Source organism: Garra rufa, chromosome 2 (genome assembly GCF_049309525.1).
Source record: "Garra rufa chromosome 2, GarRuf1.0, whole genome shotgun sequence".
NCBI lineage: Eukaryota > Metazoa > Chordata > Actinopteri > Cypriniformes > Cyprinidae > Garra > Garra rufa.
In genome coordinates this window covers 3,630,827-3,646,031 of record NC_133362.1, presented here as the reverse complement: position 1 = coordinate 3,646,031, position 15,205 = coordinate 3,630,827, and positions in this window count along the sequence as shown.

The following is a 15,205-nucleotide window of genomic DNA, read 5'->3' as shown; positions in this document are numbered from 1 at the left end:
TTCAGGGTGGTTGCTAGGGTCTATGTGTGGTTTCTATGAGGTTGTTATGGTGAAAATGTGGTTTCTAGGGCGTTGCTAGGATGTTTAAAGTGGTTGCTAGGATGTATGTGTGGTTTCTAGGGTGTTGCAAGGGTGAATATGTTGCTTCTATGGTGTTGCTATGGTCTTCTGGTTGGTTGCTGTGTGCTGTTGGGTTGTTCTGAGTAGCTTCTGGGGTGTTACTAGGGTGTTTTGGTGGTTGATTTGGTGTGCTATGTGGTTGCTAGGTATTGTTAGGGTGTTCTGGGTGGTATCTAGGGTGTTACTAGGGTTTTCTAGGTGCTTGTTAGGATGTTGCATAGTTGTTCTGTGTCATTGCTAAGGTTGTCTATTTGGTTACTAAGGTGTTCTGAGTGGTTGATATGTGGTTGGTATGGTGATTTGTGTGGTTGCTAGCTGTTTTGCTTCCTGTCTGGTGTCCTCACTGTCATGTCTTAGTGTTCACTGTCAGCACTAGTATTAGTAAACCCATTCACCTGTTTGCTTTCAGACCCTGTTGCATAATTAAATAAGAGAATTCTCACATAAATGTTTAAATGTAATAAAAATAATATTTTAAAAAATCAGGCATATAACTGTCCAGAGAATTTTCCTGCATACGATCATTCATCCACAGAATATGTTTTATGGAGCTTGTAGTAAAATGTTTCCTTTCTCTTTATATCCAGTTTGATGCAGACAAACATGTGCAGACGAGATTTACAGACAAGCACTAACCCCAGACATCACACCTGACAGCTCCAATACATCACACAAAACTAACAACGGCTGAAGAAGATCCCAAAGCAGGATCATTGTTGTCCATGTCCATCCCCCTGATGACCATTCCAGGAAACAGAAAAGGATGGAAGTCCAGCCAAGAGAAAGTCAATTCTGAGACAGAGCCAAGAAACGCTTTCCAGCAGATTCTAGCGGAGGAACGGCACAAATCATTTAATACTCTGAATATTTGAAGGAACTGACTTCCTTTGAGAATTATTAGATCTGTGTGTTTGCAGGATCCAATCACAGTTAATCAGTTAAAGAGGTGGCTGTAAACACAGAGGAGAAGATAAAAGAGAAGAGCAGCAAATCTCTCCACAAGATCAGCTATCAGTGAGTCTGCGTTTGTCTGGTTGGTGTATGGCTAGAGTTATCTTCAGTCGCGTAAGCACCGTTGTGGATCCTTCTCTCGTAAGGAGCTTTTGCACATTGTACATGGTGAACTTTACCCTTGAGCACCTGCGGCTGAACTATCACTCTGTTTCTGTGTGCAGCGCTGAGTAATAACCCAGTACATGTAATCTGGATTACGTAATCGGATTCCAAAAATTAAGTACTTGTCATTTGATTATATTACATTTTAAAATGCTCAGAATAAGATCAGTTATTTTTTTTTAAGATAACTTGATTACATATTGCACAATATCAATAAATTATTCTTTTAGATTCTTCCTTATTATTCTAGAATCAACTACTGATTATATACATTCAGAAGGCCTTCCAGTTTTGTGGACTAGAGGGCTGCACTGGGATTGCGGTATTTTATCTTTACTGTGGGCGGTCAAAAAATATAGCGCAGGTCCCGCCATCCCACATAACTTAAATTGGTGCATAACAAGAATGATGCAAGGGTGTAGGTTTGATTTTGGCATTGGTGGGGACATAACAGCAGACAACAGGCATTTAATTGTTGGATCAAAATTATTGCTAGAGACAATTTAGAAGCCTAGTGTGTGGATATCAGTAGGGATATGTCATAGCATCTCTACTAAATTCTATACCCTTGAAAATCATAACAAGCAATGTCCGACTTTGGAAACTATTGGTTTCTCTTTAAATATGAAGAGATCAAACAACAGATTCATGAGATGTATTTGCGTTTTCTAGGGTGTTGTTAGGGTGTTCAGGGTGGTTGCTAGGATGTATGTGTGGTTTCTAGGGTGTTGCTAGGGTGCATATGCGGTGTCTAGGGTGTTTAAGGTGGTTGTTAAAGTGTATGTGTGGTTTCTAGGGTGTTGCTAGGATGGTTAGTGTGGTTGCTAGGATGTGTGTGTGGTTTCTGTGGTGTTGTTACGGTGTTTAGGGTGGTTGCTAGGATATATGTGTGGTTTTGGGTGTTGCTAGGGTGCATATGTGGTTTCTATGTGTATGTGTGGTTTTTATGGCATTGCTAGGGTGTTCAAGGTGGTTGTTAGAGTGTATATCTGGTTTCTAGAGTGTTGCTAGGGTGTATGTGTGGTTACTAGAGTGTTGCTAGGGTGCATATGTGTGGTTTCTAGGGTGTTGCTAGGGTGTTCAAAGTGGTTGCTAGGATGTATGTGTGGTTTCTAGGGTGTTGCTAGGGTGCATATTTGTGGTTTCTAGGGTGTTGCTAGGGTGTTCAAAGTGATTGCTAGGATGTATGTGTGGTTTCTAGGGTGTTGCCAGGGTGTTTAGGGTGGTTGTTAGATTGAATGTCTGGTGTTTGTGTGGTTTCTAGAGTGTTGCTAGGGTGTATGTGTGGTTTCTAGAGTGTTGCTAGTGTGTATGTGTGGTTTCTAGGGTGTTGCTAGGGTGTTCAAAGTGGTTGCTAGGATGTATGTGTGGTTTCTAGGGTGTTGCCAGGGTGTTCAGAGTGGTTGTTAGATTGAATGTCTGGTGTATGTGTGCTTTCTAGAGTGTTGCGAGGATTTTCAGGGTGGTTGCTAGGGTGTATGTGTGGTTTCTAGGGTGTTGCTAGAGTGTATGTTGGTTTCTAGGGTGTTGCTAGGATGTTCAGGGTGGTTGCTAGGGTGTAGGGTTGCTAGGGTGTAATTTAGAAGCCTAGTGTGTGGATATCAGTAGGGACATGTCATAGTGTGTCTACTAAATTCTATACCCTTGAACATCATAACAAGCAACGTTCGACTTTAGAAACTATAGTTTTCTCCTTAAATATGAAGAGATCAAACAACAGATTCATGTGTTCATCCAAATTCCACAGAAAGCTTATAGTATTATAATGTAAGGCAGACATTAAAGTGAGCTGCTGTTTGACTTTTCTAAAGGAAGGTTCATTCACTTGTTTGCCAATGAACCACACAGAGACATTTTGATCAGATTTATTCATGTTCATCTTATTTCATTTGGATTTTCTGTTTTAAAGATGTTATGTTTGGATTGTTTGACTACTCAAAAGAGCATATAAAAAATAAAACTTAAACATAAACTGAATTGTGTTTCCTGCTAAATTTAATTTACATAAACAAAAATCTGGCTTTAAACCTCTATTTTCTTTCTTCAAAGTTGATCTTGTATCTTCTTAAGGTGTAAATTTACTACTTTTTTTTGTAAACCTGGCAACACATCCCAAACTTAAATAAATAAATAAATAAATAAAAACAAAAACGTTAAACCCTTGTAACCTACACTTTAACTACACTTTTACTTCAGTAAAACCGTGGTTCATTTTTTAAATTTGTATTTGTGTATACTTTATTTTTTCTCTGTTTTGTTTTTATAACTGTGCTCCGAACTTCCGATTTGAATCAAATGATTCACGAATCCACTCCAAAGTTCCAAACTAAATCAAATGATTTGCAAACCCACTCTGAACTTCCGATCTGAATCAAATGATTCGCGAAAAGTGATCTGATCGGAACGCTTCGAAACAGTGAATCATTTTGCGACACAGTGGTTAACCGATTGGGATGTCGAAGTTCAAATGGCTCATTTGGTCTGGTTTTTGCTAGTGAATCTCTTGAACTGAATGATCAAAGTGACGAGTTTGAATCAATCGGAGCGGTTCCAGCTGAAATGACTCACTCAATTGAATCGGTTTGTCTGTTCCTCGACTTTTCGCGTCTTCAGCCATGTTTACATGACACTGTCAGTACTGCTACTGGCTTAGCCCGCTAGTTTTATGACTTTAAGTAAAACAGTTATGATGTTTACAAATAAAATATCCATATTTCCATTCCAATGATAACATCTGACACAAATTGAGGTGAGGTAAGCGGTTTACTGCTAACGAGTGAAACACTCCATTAATATGATGAGCTGCAGCTCAAAATACATGTTAGATGTTCACAGTGTGCATTATGATGGAGTTTGTAGCTTAATTCACTAGATTTGAAATAGTTTGAGCTGCAGTTCAGTTGCTGACAGTTCAATAGGAAACCAGTTGAAAGCATCCAGTCATCTCATACCATTCAAGTCAATCTTACTTTTATCACTATATATTGTTATAAATATTTGAGAAATTATCAGTGTTGGGTAATGGCTGGTAACGCAAGTTACATAATAATATTACTTTTTTCAAGTAACTAGTAAAGTAACGCATTACTTTTTAATTGACAAGAAAATATCTGAGTTACTTTTTCAAATAAGTAACGCCAATTACATTTCCCCCATTTATTGATTAAAAGCTCTCCTGTCCCCATGTTGAGAGAAATTGTGAGTAAGATGTTACTTTAGTTCTAGAATAAATGTGAACATGCATTAATTCATCTCACTCACTAAAAAACAGATACAGTATTCCTCAAAATGAATAAAAACAGTCAAATTCAAGCAAACCTGCAATAATTAAATATGTGAAATAATACAAATATCCTTTATGTATTTAATCCCATTTTATTAACCGATGTCTTTGCTGCCGACCTTCGATGATCCAATTCAACCATACTAATAAGCAAAAATTACTCAGGATAATCTAACATTTGTCGCTGAACAGCTTTTGGTGTGAAAAAGCTTTTACATTTGACAAAAATAGAACTTTTTATTTAAAAAACAAACAAGCAAGCCCTGCCCAGATTTAAAAAGTAACACAAACATAACGTAACTCATTCCTTTCCATTAAAAGTAACTAAGTAACATAATTAGTTACTTTTTTAGGGAGTAACTCAATATTGTAATGCATTACTTTTAAAAGTAACTTTCCCCAACACTGGAAATGATTGTTGTATCTGATTGTATTAGTCTATATAGAGTGATAGTCAATGTAAAAAGAGCAAATAGGAGAAGCAGATACACAAAACAGAAGAACAACATAAAGTTAAAGAGGGTAAACCTTATCATTCAACTGAACTGTGCTATATGTTTGAAACACTTCAACTACCTTATATGTTCTTACTCCACACATTATTTTATTTTTGAAGGGCTCAGTTTCAAAATTGACAATATATATATATATATATATATATATATATATATATATATATATATATATATATATATATATATATATTGCATTGTAGATTGATTTTAGTTATTTATTCTGTTATTGAAATCGCTTTCCTTTCTCTCTCTCTGTGTGTTTGTGTCTCATTAGAGCTGCTTAGGTTCAGACAGACGTCCCTGACCAGCTGACCACAGACACTCCAGTCTAATCCAGACGGACATGTCTATCATCATCCACTGCCTTAGGATCATCATGACGGCCTGTGTGTGTGTGTGTGTGTGTGTGTGTGTGTGTGTGTGTGTGTGAGAGAGAGAGAGAGAGAGAGAGAGAGAGAGTGTGTGTTTGCTGTGTTTCACCACTATTTATTTTCTCCACAGACACTCTGGGGATGATCATTTGTGAATACATCAGCAAAAATGTTTTCTGATGTTCAGTAAATCTGTCTTCTAGTACATAATCTAATTTCCTCCATGTCTCTGTGTGATACTGGATTATGATTGGTGTCATTCTGTGCTCTAATATTTGTGTCAAATGACTTTGAGATCTTTGTCCTAGTGGTTTTATTTTAAAAAAGCTGATAAAAAGCTAATATTATTAATAATTAATAATATAATTAATGAAATTAATGAAAAAAATAAATAGGGATGCCCTCGACTAACGATTTTTCTGTTCAACTAGTAGTCGTTCATTTTAAGTATTAGCTGACTATTAGTCACATATTTATTAATAAATCATAATAATGAGCCTTTAATTGCCTACAGAGCCTAATGTGACCGGTCTCTATTGGAACTCTGCGTTGTGTGTGTTGACATTGAAGGAGACCGGACAACAGAAATTTCACAGGCCGGATTTTAATTCTGTATGAATAAAAATGAAAAAATCACTGCAAGCTCGAGTCTGGCCTTCTCTCAATCAGCCTCTCTTCAGGCGCATTTACCGCGAACTGAACAACATTTTTCTCATTTCACATATTTGAGTTTCTCAAATAAACAACTCAATATTGTTTAACATTTCAAAAAAAATAAAGCATTTTACACAAATTAAAAACAATATAAACAGAAACATGAAAGTGAACATACCTGTATGAATAAAAATGAAAAAATCACTGCAAGCTCGAGTCTGGCCTTCTCTCAATCAGCCTGTTAGCAAAAGGCATTATTTTAGCCAACAGAGCTTGCACACTCATGCTTACATTCATGAATTCGCTCCAACAATACACGCTTTAACTCATAACATAATTCACACAAACTTCATACATGTTTGAATACGATTAAAGTGCATTTCAGAACAAATTACATGTTATACTACATTAAAAAAAAACTCATTTCAAACTTTTCTGACAGAGCGTCAGTACAACCCACCTCTCTTCAGGCGCATTTACCGCGAACTGAAGGAGAGCAACCAGAACCGGAACATGAAAGAACATCGCAAAGAATCTTAAAGGAGCCACGCACCGTATTAATCAAAACTGAAAAATGAGTGTGCAACCATAGAAATATGACATCTCAATTAATAGAAATCAATATTTGAAGTATAAATGAAATTCCAGAATGCAAAATAATGAAAGAAATATAACAAATGATAATAACAAAGGGAGATTTTGAGTGAAATTAATTAATAAATATAACATCTGTTACATTCACCTCCCCTAATTTCACCAAAATTATGCATGTGCATAAAGAGGACTTACTAAAGAATCACAATGCAAAAATTTCACAGTTACAGCAATAAAAGCTATCTGTCTTGACAGATACAGAGAAATTTGAGGGTGATCAGGCCTCAAAACCTCTTAGTAAAGTATGTTGCCAAATACACCATACCACACTTAACCTTTGCAACAAATCCTCATTCACATTATTCTCATATCACATGGCAATGAAAATTTATCCCAAAAAGAAATAGAAAATAAACTTCCTACCCAATCACGGATATTAGAATAGGCTTAAAAGGGACTGTGACTTTTTCTGGAACCTGTTTGACAAACTTGGCATTTTAAATGGCTTTTGAGCCATGGTCTCAATCAGACGGTTGACTTGTTTTACTACTCTACCAGCCCGTGTTGTAATAGTGCCTTGCGCTTGTTCAGGACCTGGCATTGACACATCATCACGTACAGGTAAGTCGGAGTTAACAATACCTGAATTAGTAAAGTCGAATGTTGCCATTACATTGTCACAATTAGAAGTTCCTGTGCTCAATGTTTTTTCAGGGAGCATCCGGTTTTGGCTGTCTTGACCAGAATTAACACAGTAAGTATCATCACTTTCCTCTGTATCCTGTTCCATTTGTACATCAAAACTTTCTGAACTCTTTGAAACATCTTCACTCAATACTAATGAATGCGCTTCGTTTTCAGGATCTTCATCCTCCAAGGAATCAGTGGAATTTGTTGATTGGCTCTCACACTCAGAATCGTTCGAGCAATCGGCAACCGTTGATCCACATGTGTCATCCTCAGGACATGTCACCGGTAAGAAACTGATATCTAAGAGCATGTTTCGATGTACCACTTTAATGTGTCCTTTGTCATCCTTCACTTTGTATATGTGTGTCTGGGGTTCATTATCCACAATGGTGTACACAGTAGGTTCCCATCTATCTGCCAACTTCCTTTTTCCTCTTTCTCCTTTATTGGCAATGAGCACTCTATCTCCATTGTTCAAATGTACTCCCTTGATCTTGCGGTTATACATCTTGGTCTGTTTCCTCTGTTCTTGTACAGCATGTTTTTGAGCAATTTCAGCTGCTTCGTGAAGATGAGACATTAAAGTGGCGACATAACTGCTATAATCAACAATCACTGGATCCTTTGATACTTGCTTGAACATTATGTCCACAGGTAATCGTGGGACACGGCCAAACATGAGTTGGAAAGGTGCGTAACCTGTCGTCTCATGTATTGTTGAGTTGTAAGCGAAGGTCAGAGTCTGAATTTGTTGTGGCCACTTATCCTTAGATCTCAGAGGCAAGGAGCGAAGCATACTTCCTAATGTTCGGTTGAACCGCTCTGTGATGCCATTTCCCATAGGATGATAGGCCGTTGTACGAGATTTGGAGACCCCAGAAAGTGCAAGCAGTTCAGCAATGAGCTCACTCTCAAAATTTGTTCCTTGATCCGTATGGATCCGCTCAGGAAACCCATACACACAGAACACATGGTCCCATATCTTCCGAGCAACTTGCTTAGCCGTCTGATTGATGCAAGGAAAGGCGTGTGCAAGTTTAGTAAAATGATCCGTCAGGACCAACACATCCACTGAACGCTGTTTGTTATCTTCTGCACTCCAAAAGTCAAGACAAACCAACTCCATAGGTGCAGAAGTCTGAATACTTTCGAGTGGAGCTCGAGCAGCTGGCTCAGGTGTTTTTGCCAGAATGCACCGCCTGCAACACTTCACATATTCTCTGATCTCACGCTCCATCTTGGGCCAGAAGAAGCGCTGTCTTGCCAAGTGAACTGTTCTAGCCTGTCCTTGGTGACCAGCAAGATCGTGAAGGCCATGTAAAGCTTTTTCTACCATGCTCTGAGGCAGAACATACTGATGTCTTTTTTGTCTGCTTATAGGTTCCTTAGTCACCCTGTACAGAATCCCATCACACACTTTTAAGTGATCCCATTGCTTGACAAGGGCTAAAGCTCTATAGTCGAGTTTTTCCCTCTCTCTTCTTGAAGGGCGTCTTTTACGAAGCACGAAAGGGAGAACCTTGGAAATGGTAAGGTCGAGCTCTTGACTTCTTTCCAACTCGTCATGAGAGAACATAGGCAGAGGTTGTTCACCATGGCTTATGTCTGCAATCTGCTGAACTGACTGCACCAGCTGAACTGCTCGTGTCACTGTCGCCATTTCCCAGTCATCTTGGACATGGCAAAGTGTCTTGACGGCAACTGGATCACATGACTGCACATGACAGCTCGATTGACATCCCACCTGATCACTTATCTTGTGGCAATCAACCTTCAGACGAAACACATCCTGTATCCCTTCTTCTCCTACAGCATCAGCTTCGGTAAGTAAGCGGTTGTAACTCTCATTCATGAGCCTATGACTAATTGATCTTGCAAATGGATCTCTGCTTAAGGCATCAGCCACAATGTTCTTGACTCCTGCAATATGTTTTATGTCAAAAGAATAAGGGGCTAATTTTGAAACCCACCTTTGTTCACAGGCATCGAGTTTCGGCTTAGTCATAATGTGCGTAAGTGGATTGTTGTCAGTCCAAACTGTGAAGGTGTGCCCCTTGAGCCAGTGACTGAACTTTTCGCACACACTCCACTTCAAAGCCAAAAACTCGAGCCTGTGTGCAGGGTACTTCTTCTGTGACACGGTTAGGGTCTTACTGGCGAAGGCAATTGGCCGAGCTATTTCTTCCCCTGACGGAACTTGGGATAGCACAGCACCTAAGCCATCCAGAGACGCGTCAATTGAAAGAATCAAAGGCCTGGAGAAATCAGGATGCGCAAGCACAGCACAGTTCAGCAACCTCTCCTTGAGTGTATTGAAAGCAATATCACATTCTTCTGTCCAATCATTTGGATTCAACTTCCTAAACGTGCCCACAGGCTTCCTAATTTTCGCTTTACTCCGTCTCTTCTGACCCGCAGTCAGAGCAAAGAGAGGCTTGGCAATTGAAGAACAATTAGGAATAAAGTGTTGATAATAGAAAATCATTCCTAAAAATGACTTGATTCTTCGTGCTGATGGAGTGCAACCATCTTCCTCCATAAGTTGCATTTTGGACATTTTGGATATAACATCCACCTTCGTGAAGTCCACGGAAACTCCATGGCCAGAAATAGTATGACCCAAGAACTTAACTGAATCACGCAAGAAATGACACTTTTTGGGACTCAGTTTCAAATGATGTAACCTAAGCCGCTGAAAAACCATTTCAAGCCTGCTCAAGGCCTCTTGTTCTGTGGGCGCAAACACAAGTAAATCGTCCAAATAGCACAGTAAGCTGGTAAAGTTCATATCTCCAAAAATGCTAAGCATCATCCGCATGAATGAAGCTGGACTGTTGCACAAGCCTTGTGGCATGCGGTTATACTCATGTAGTCCCATAGGAGTAATGAAAGCGGTGTATTTTTTGTCTTGTTCATGCATGGGCAAATTATAGAATCCAGAGGTTAAGTCCAAAGTGCTGAAGAAATTGTTACCTCCTAAAGCAGCAAGGCAGTCTGACTGATGAGGGAGTGGGTGAGCATCTTTGAGTGTTCTCGCATTAAGCCACCTGAAGTCTGTACAAATGCGGAGGCTTCCATCCTTTTTCCACACCAGTACTAATGGCGATGCATATTCGCTTACAGATTTTCTAATTATCTCTTGCTCCTCCATTTCGGTTAACACCTCGCGCAACTTCTGGTAGTGAGCAGGAGGGATCCTCCGATATGGCAACCGGAATGGCCTCTCATCTGTAAGTCGGATGCGATGTTCAAATTCCTTAGCCTCACCACAGTCTAAGGGATGTTTAGAGAACACATCATTGTAATTCACCAACAACTGCACAAGTTTCTCTTTGGATGCTTCAGTAACTTTGCAGTGACTGATGTCAATTTCGCTTAACCCAACATCTTGCAATCTCAAATCTGAAGCACAACTTGGGGTAACTTCCACCTCTGAACTACCTTCCTTTAGCTTTCCAGTGCCCTGGAAAACTGGGAAATCTTCTACAGCCAGACAAGGTGAAACATCTGCCAATTTCCGATTCTTTCTTAACGTGACAGGTTGGTCAGACAAATTGGTTATCTTCATAGGTACCCACCTATCACCCCACATAGATGTTATCACACGAGCTACCATGATGTTTCTTGGCATAGTCTTGGAAGCAGTTGGTTCAACGAGAATGGTGCTTCCAAGGGACAATGGAGTGTTGCTGGGCAGTCTTCCCCAAACTAAATGCTCTTGGTTAGCAGCAAGAGTGACAGCATGATGTAGCTTAACTGTTCCGATTTTGCTAGGGATCTCATCATGTCGCCAGCGTGTGAGATTAGACATAACATCCAAAAAGTGTTCACCGTCCGGTGATAACTGTGTAGCACGTTGCGATATGAATTCCCAATACTCATCTGTGTTCTTCATTCTGTTCACAACATGTTTAATCAAGTTGGAGCCAAGAATTAAATCATCATGTTGTCCTGGAACAACGAGAACTGGAACTTGACAGCTGATGCCATACACTTTCATACTAACTTCGTACAAACATTTTGGCTGTGCGGTCCTACCCCCAACACCGACAAGAATGATATTCTCAGGTAGTGATTTTTTGTCCAAGACAACATTTTCAGCTAACAACTTTTGTTCAGCTATCTCACTGAGGGTACAAGACATGGAGCCAGTGTCAAGCATTCCTCTCATGTGGAACTGGCCATTTAAAATCACAGAAGTATAGAAAAGCTCATCAAAAGTCTTTATTGTCTGCATATTTTGTGCGTATATCACGCAAGTACCATCAAATGCTGTATGGCATGCATTCTCATACTGCAGCTCCAGATCACTTATGAGGGTTTGATCATCACCCACACATCCCCTCTCCAAATGTGGGTCTAATGGTTTAAAGGACCAGCTCCTCGTGGAGAGTTGTATGCCTCTAGGCTGTCATGACTACTCCACTTCGGGCACTCTCTTTTCCTGTGTCCATGTTCGAAACAAAACAAGCATAAACCGTCTCTTCTACAATGTGCAACTGTAGAGTGGTCCATGCCTCTGCACACTTTGCAAAACTTCCTGCTCACATTCCCATGCCTAAATGAATCTACAGGTACAGAGGGGGTTTGCATGCTTTGTTTCAGCACACGATCGAGCAAACTGATAAGAGACTGAGTGCAGCTGTCACCTGTCTGACCTGATGGTGTAACTGGCAACTCACTTCGACCTGTTGACACTTTCAGCTCGTTTCCAGGTGTTCCATCATCCAAATTCAACATTTGGGCATTAGCAGCTACAGGCTTCGCAAAGGCAGAACGATTAGACTGCGCCTTCATTTGTGCTCTTTTCTCAGCTTGATATTCATCAAGACGTTCTTGTATTTCAGCCGCTGTCCACCTATCAGCAGACTTGAACCTCAAGATAGCAGACAGAGACTGGTCAGGGCAATGTTTAACAAACATTTGTGTCACCTCACGAGTAGGATCTTCAATACTTCTACCCTGCCTTCTCAAACCCTCGTCAGCAACATCAACAGCTTTGTTAAGCCGAATCCAATATTCCATTGCATTCTCTCCTGCTACAGGTAAAGTGCCATAAAAGTCAGCAAGCGGCATAGATGAATATGTCAATTCACTGAAGTGTTGTTTGAGTATGTCTGTGACAATTCTTGGGTTTGTTTTAGGCTTCAGCGATGGATTGCTGCGTAGTGCTATCTTGATTACATCTTTGGCTCTTCCCATTAAGTTCGACATGATCTCATCCGCTTGATCGGCTAAAGGAACACCTTTCTTTCTCATATAAACATCCATGAGTTCTTCCCATTCGTGTACTGATAATTTGTCAGATCCATCCCCTCTGAAACAGGGAGGCGCCTTAACATCAGGCTTCATCACAAACTTCATGCCGGTCAAATTAAGAGAAGGTGACCCCATGAGAACCTGACTGGTCCCTATGCTCTGCGTTTGAATGTCAGGACACTCTTTTTTATCACTGCTTTTCTTCAGCTGATCAGATATTGACTGCCCTATTTGTTGAGCAAGCTGTGTGATTAAACTACTCAAATCGGCATTACTGTGTTCTCGGCTGTCTGAAGCAGCACCTTCGCACTTTTCTGATTCAGTAGTATGTACTCTACCGGGATTACGGGTAGAACAGAAATCAGGAGAGCCAATATTAACTGTCCTTCTGAGTGGTGTCTGTTCAAGTTCACCAAATATACGCCCCCTAGCAAAACCCAATTCAAACCCATCATTAGAGGAGTAACTTGTCTTCTCACTATTTTGTGACATCTTGAGTTTCACAGATCAACAAAAATAAATTAAAACAGATAATGACCACAGAAAAAAAACTGTTCACATGTGTACACACCTAAAAGTAATACACAAATCAGATTATTAAACAAAAATTCTTCTTTTTCAAATGAAACGTTTTCTAAGTCTTTTTTTTTTTTTTTCTGTAAATATGAAGTTTCAACCTTTTTTGAATTATATACAGTCTAATGTCCAACCTGTGTTTCCTTTGGCACAAATACAGGCAGAATTTGGACGTTCCAGAATGCAGCAAACCCCGGCGACCAAGCTGACGTTGATCGATGAGGATCCACGATGACTTGCATCAAACAAAAGTCACGGCACCAATGTGACCGGTCTCTATTGGAACTCTGCGTTGTGTGTGTTGACATTGAAGGAGACCGGACAACAGAAATTTCACAGGCCGGATTTTAATTCTGTATGAATAAAAATGAAAAAATCACTGCAAGCTCGAGTCTGGCCTTCTCTCAATCAGCCTCTCTTCAGGCGCATTTACCGCGAACTGAACAACATTTTTCTCATTTCACATATTTGAGTTTCTCAAATAAACAACTCAATATTGTTTAACATTTCAAAAAAAATAAAGCATTTTACACAAATTAAAAACAATATAAACAGAAACATGAAAGTGAACATACCTGTATGAATAAAAATGAAAAAATCACTGCAAGCTCGAGTCTGGCCTTCTCTCAATCAGCCTGTTAGCAAAAGGCATTATTTTAGCCAACAGAGCTTGCACACTCATGCTTACATTCATGAATTCGCTCCAACAATACACGCTTTAACTCATAACATAATTCACACAAACTTCATACATGTTTGAATACGATTAAAGTGCATTTCAGAACAAATTACATGTTATACTACATTAAAAAAAAACTCATTTCAAACTTTTCTGACAGAGCGTCAGTACAACCCACCTCTCTTCAGGCGCATTTACCGCGAACTGAAGGAGAGCAACCAGAACCGGAACATGAAAGAACATCGCAAAGAATCTTAAAGGAGCCACGCACCGTATTAATCAAAACTGAAAAATGAGTGTGCAACCATAGAAATATGACATCTCAATTAATAGAAATCAATATTTGAAGTATAAATGAAATTCCAGAATGCAAAATAATGAAAGAAATATAACAAATGATAATAACAAAGGGAGATTTTGAGTGAAATTAATTAATAAATATAACATCTGTTACACTAACAAGCACTCAAGCACACTCAAGCTTGCCACAGCACACCAGCAGAGAAAAACAGCAAGGAGACTGCATTAACGTTTTAATAATATATTGATAAACTAGTGCTTTCTTTGTTTTTGGCTTAAGAGAAGAAGTCGGCAACACTGACTCGTCAGTAATGATGCGCCTGTATGCACGTTTCATATGGATTACATAATCTGAGAATATTTGTTTTCTATTTGAATTGGTTTATGTAAAAGTAGACATTTGAGGAAGTTTTGAAGTTTCACGCTCATGTTCACTGAGACCGAGAAGGCAGAAAGCACATGTTGTTTGGTTTAATTATTTTACAAAAGCGCAACGTTTTGTTGTTATAATGAATGCACACAAATCCTCACAGATTCAAAAGATGTATTACTTTTGTCTGTATGACCAGAAATCATTCTAATATGCTGATTTATTATCAGTCCTGGAAACAGTTGTGTTGCTTAGTATTTTTTTGGAACCTGTGATACTTTTTTTCCAGAATTCTTTGATGAATAAATAGTTTAAAACAGCATTTATTTTTAAAATAGAAATCTTCTCAATCTTCTCTAACAATATACATTACTGTTCAAAAGTTAGTTTAAAAAAAAAGTAAATTATTACTTTTTATTCAGCAAGGATGTGTTAAATCAGGGTTTCCGCGGGGTCTTAAAAAGTCTTAAAAAGTCTAAAATTTAAAAATCAAAATTTTGGGCCTTAAAAAGTCTTAAATTCGCTGTTCTAGGTCTTAAATAATTTCACATAGGTCTTATTTTTCCGATGTCCATGTAACCTACCTCTAATGCTCATTTAAATTCTCTTTTTGTTGTTTCCGTGGTGTTGTAGTTCTTTATTTCACTATTCCAAATATAATTTGCTGTATTTAAACTA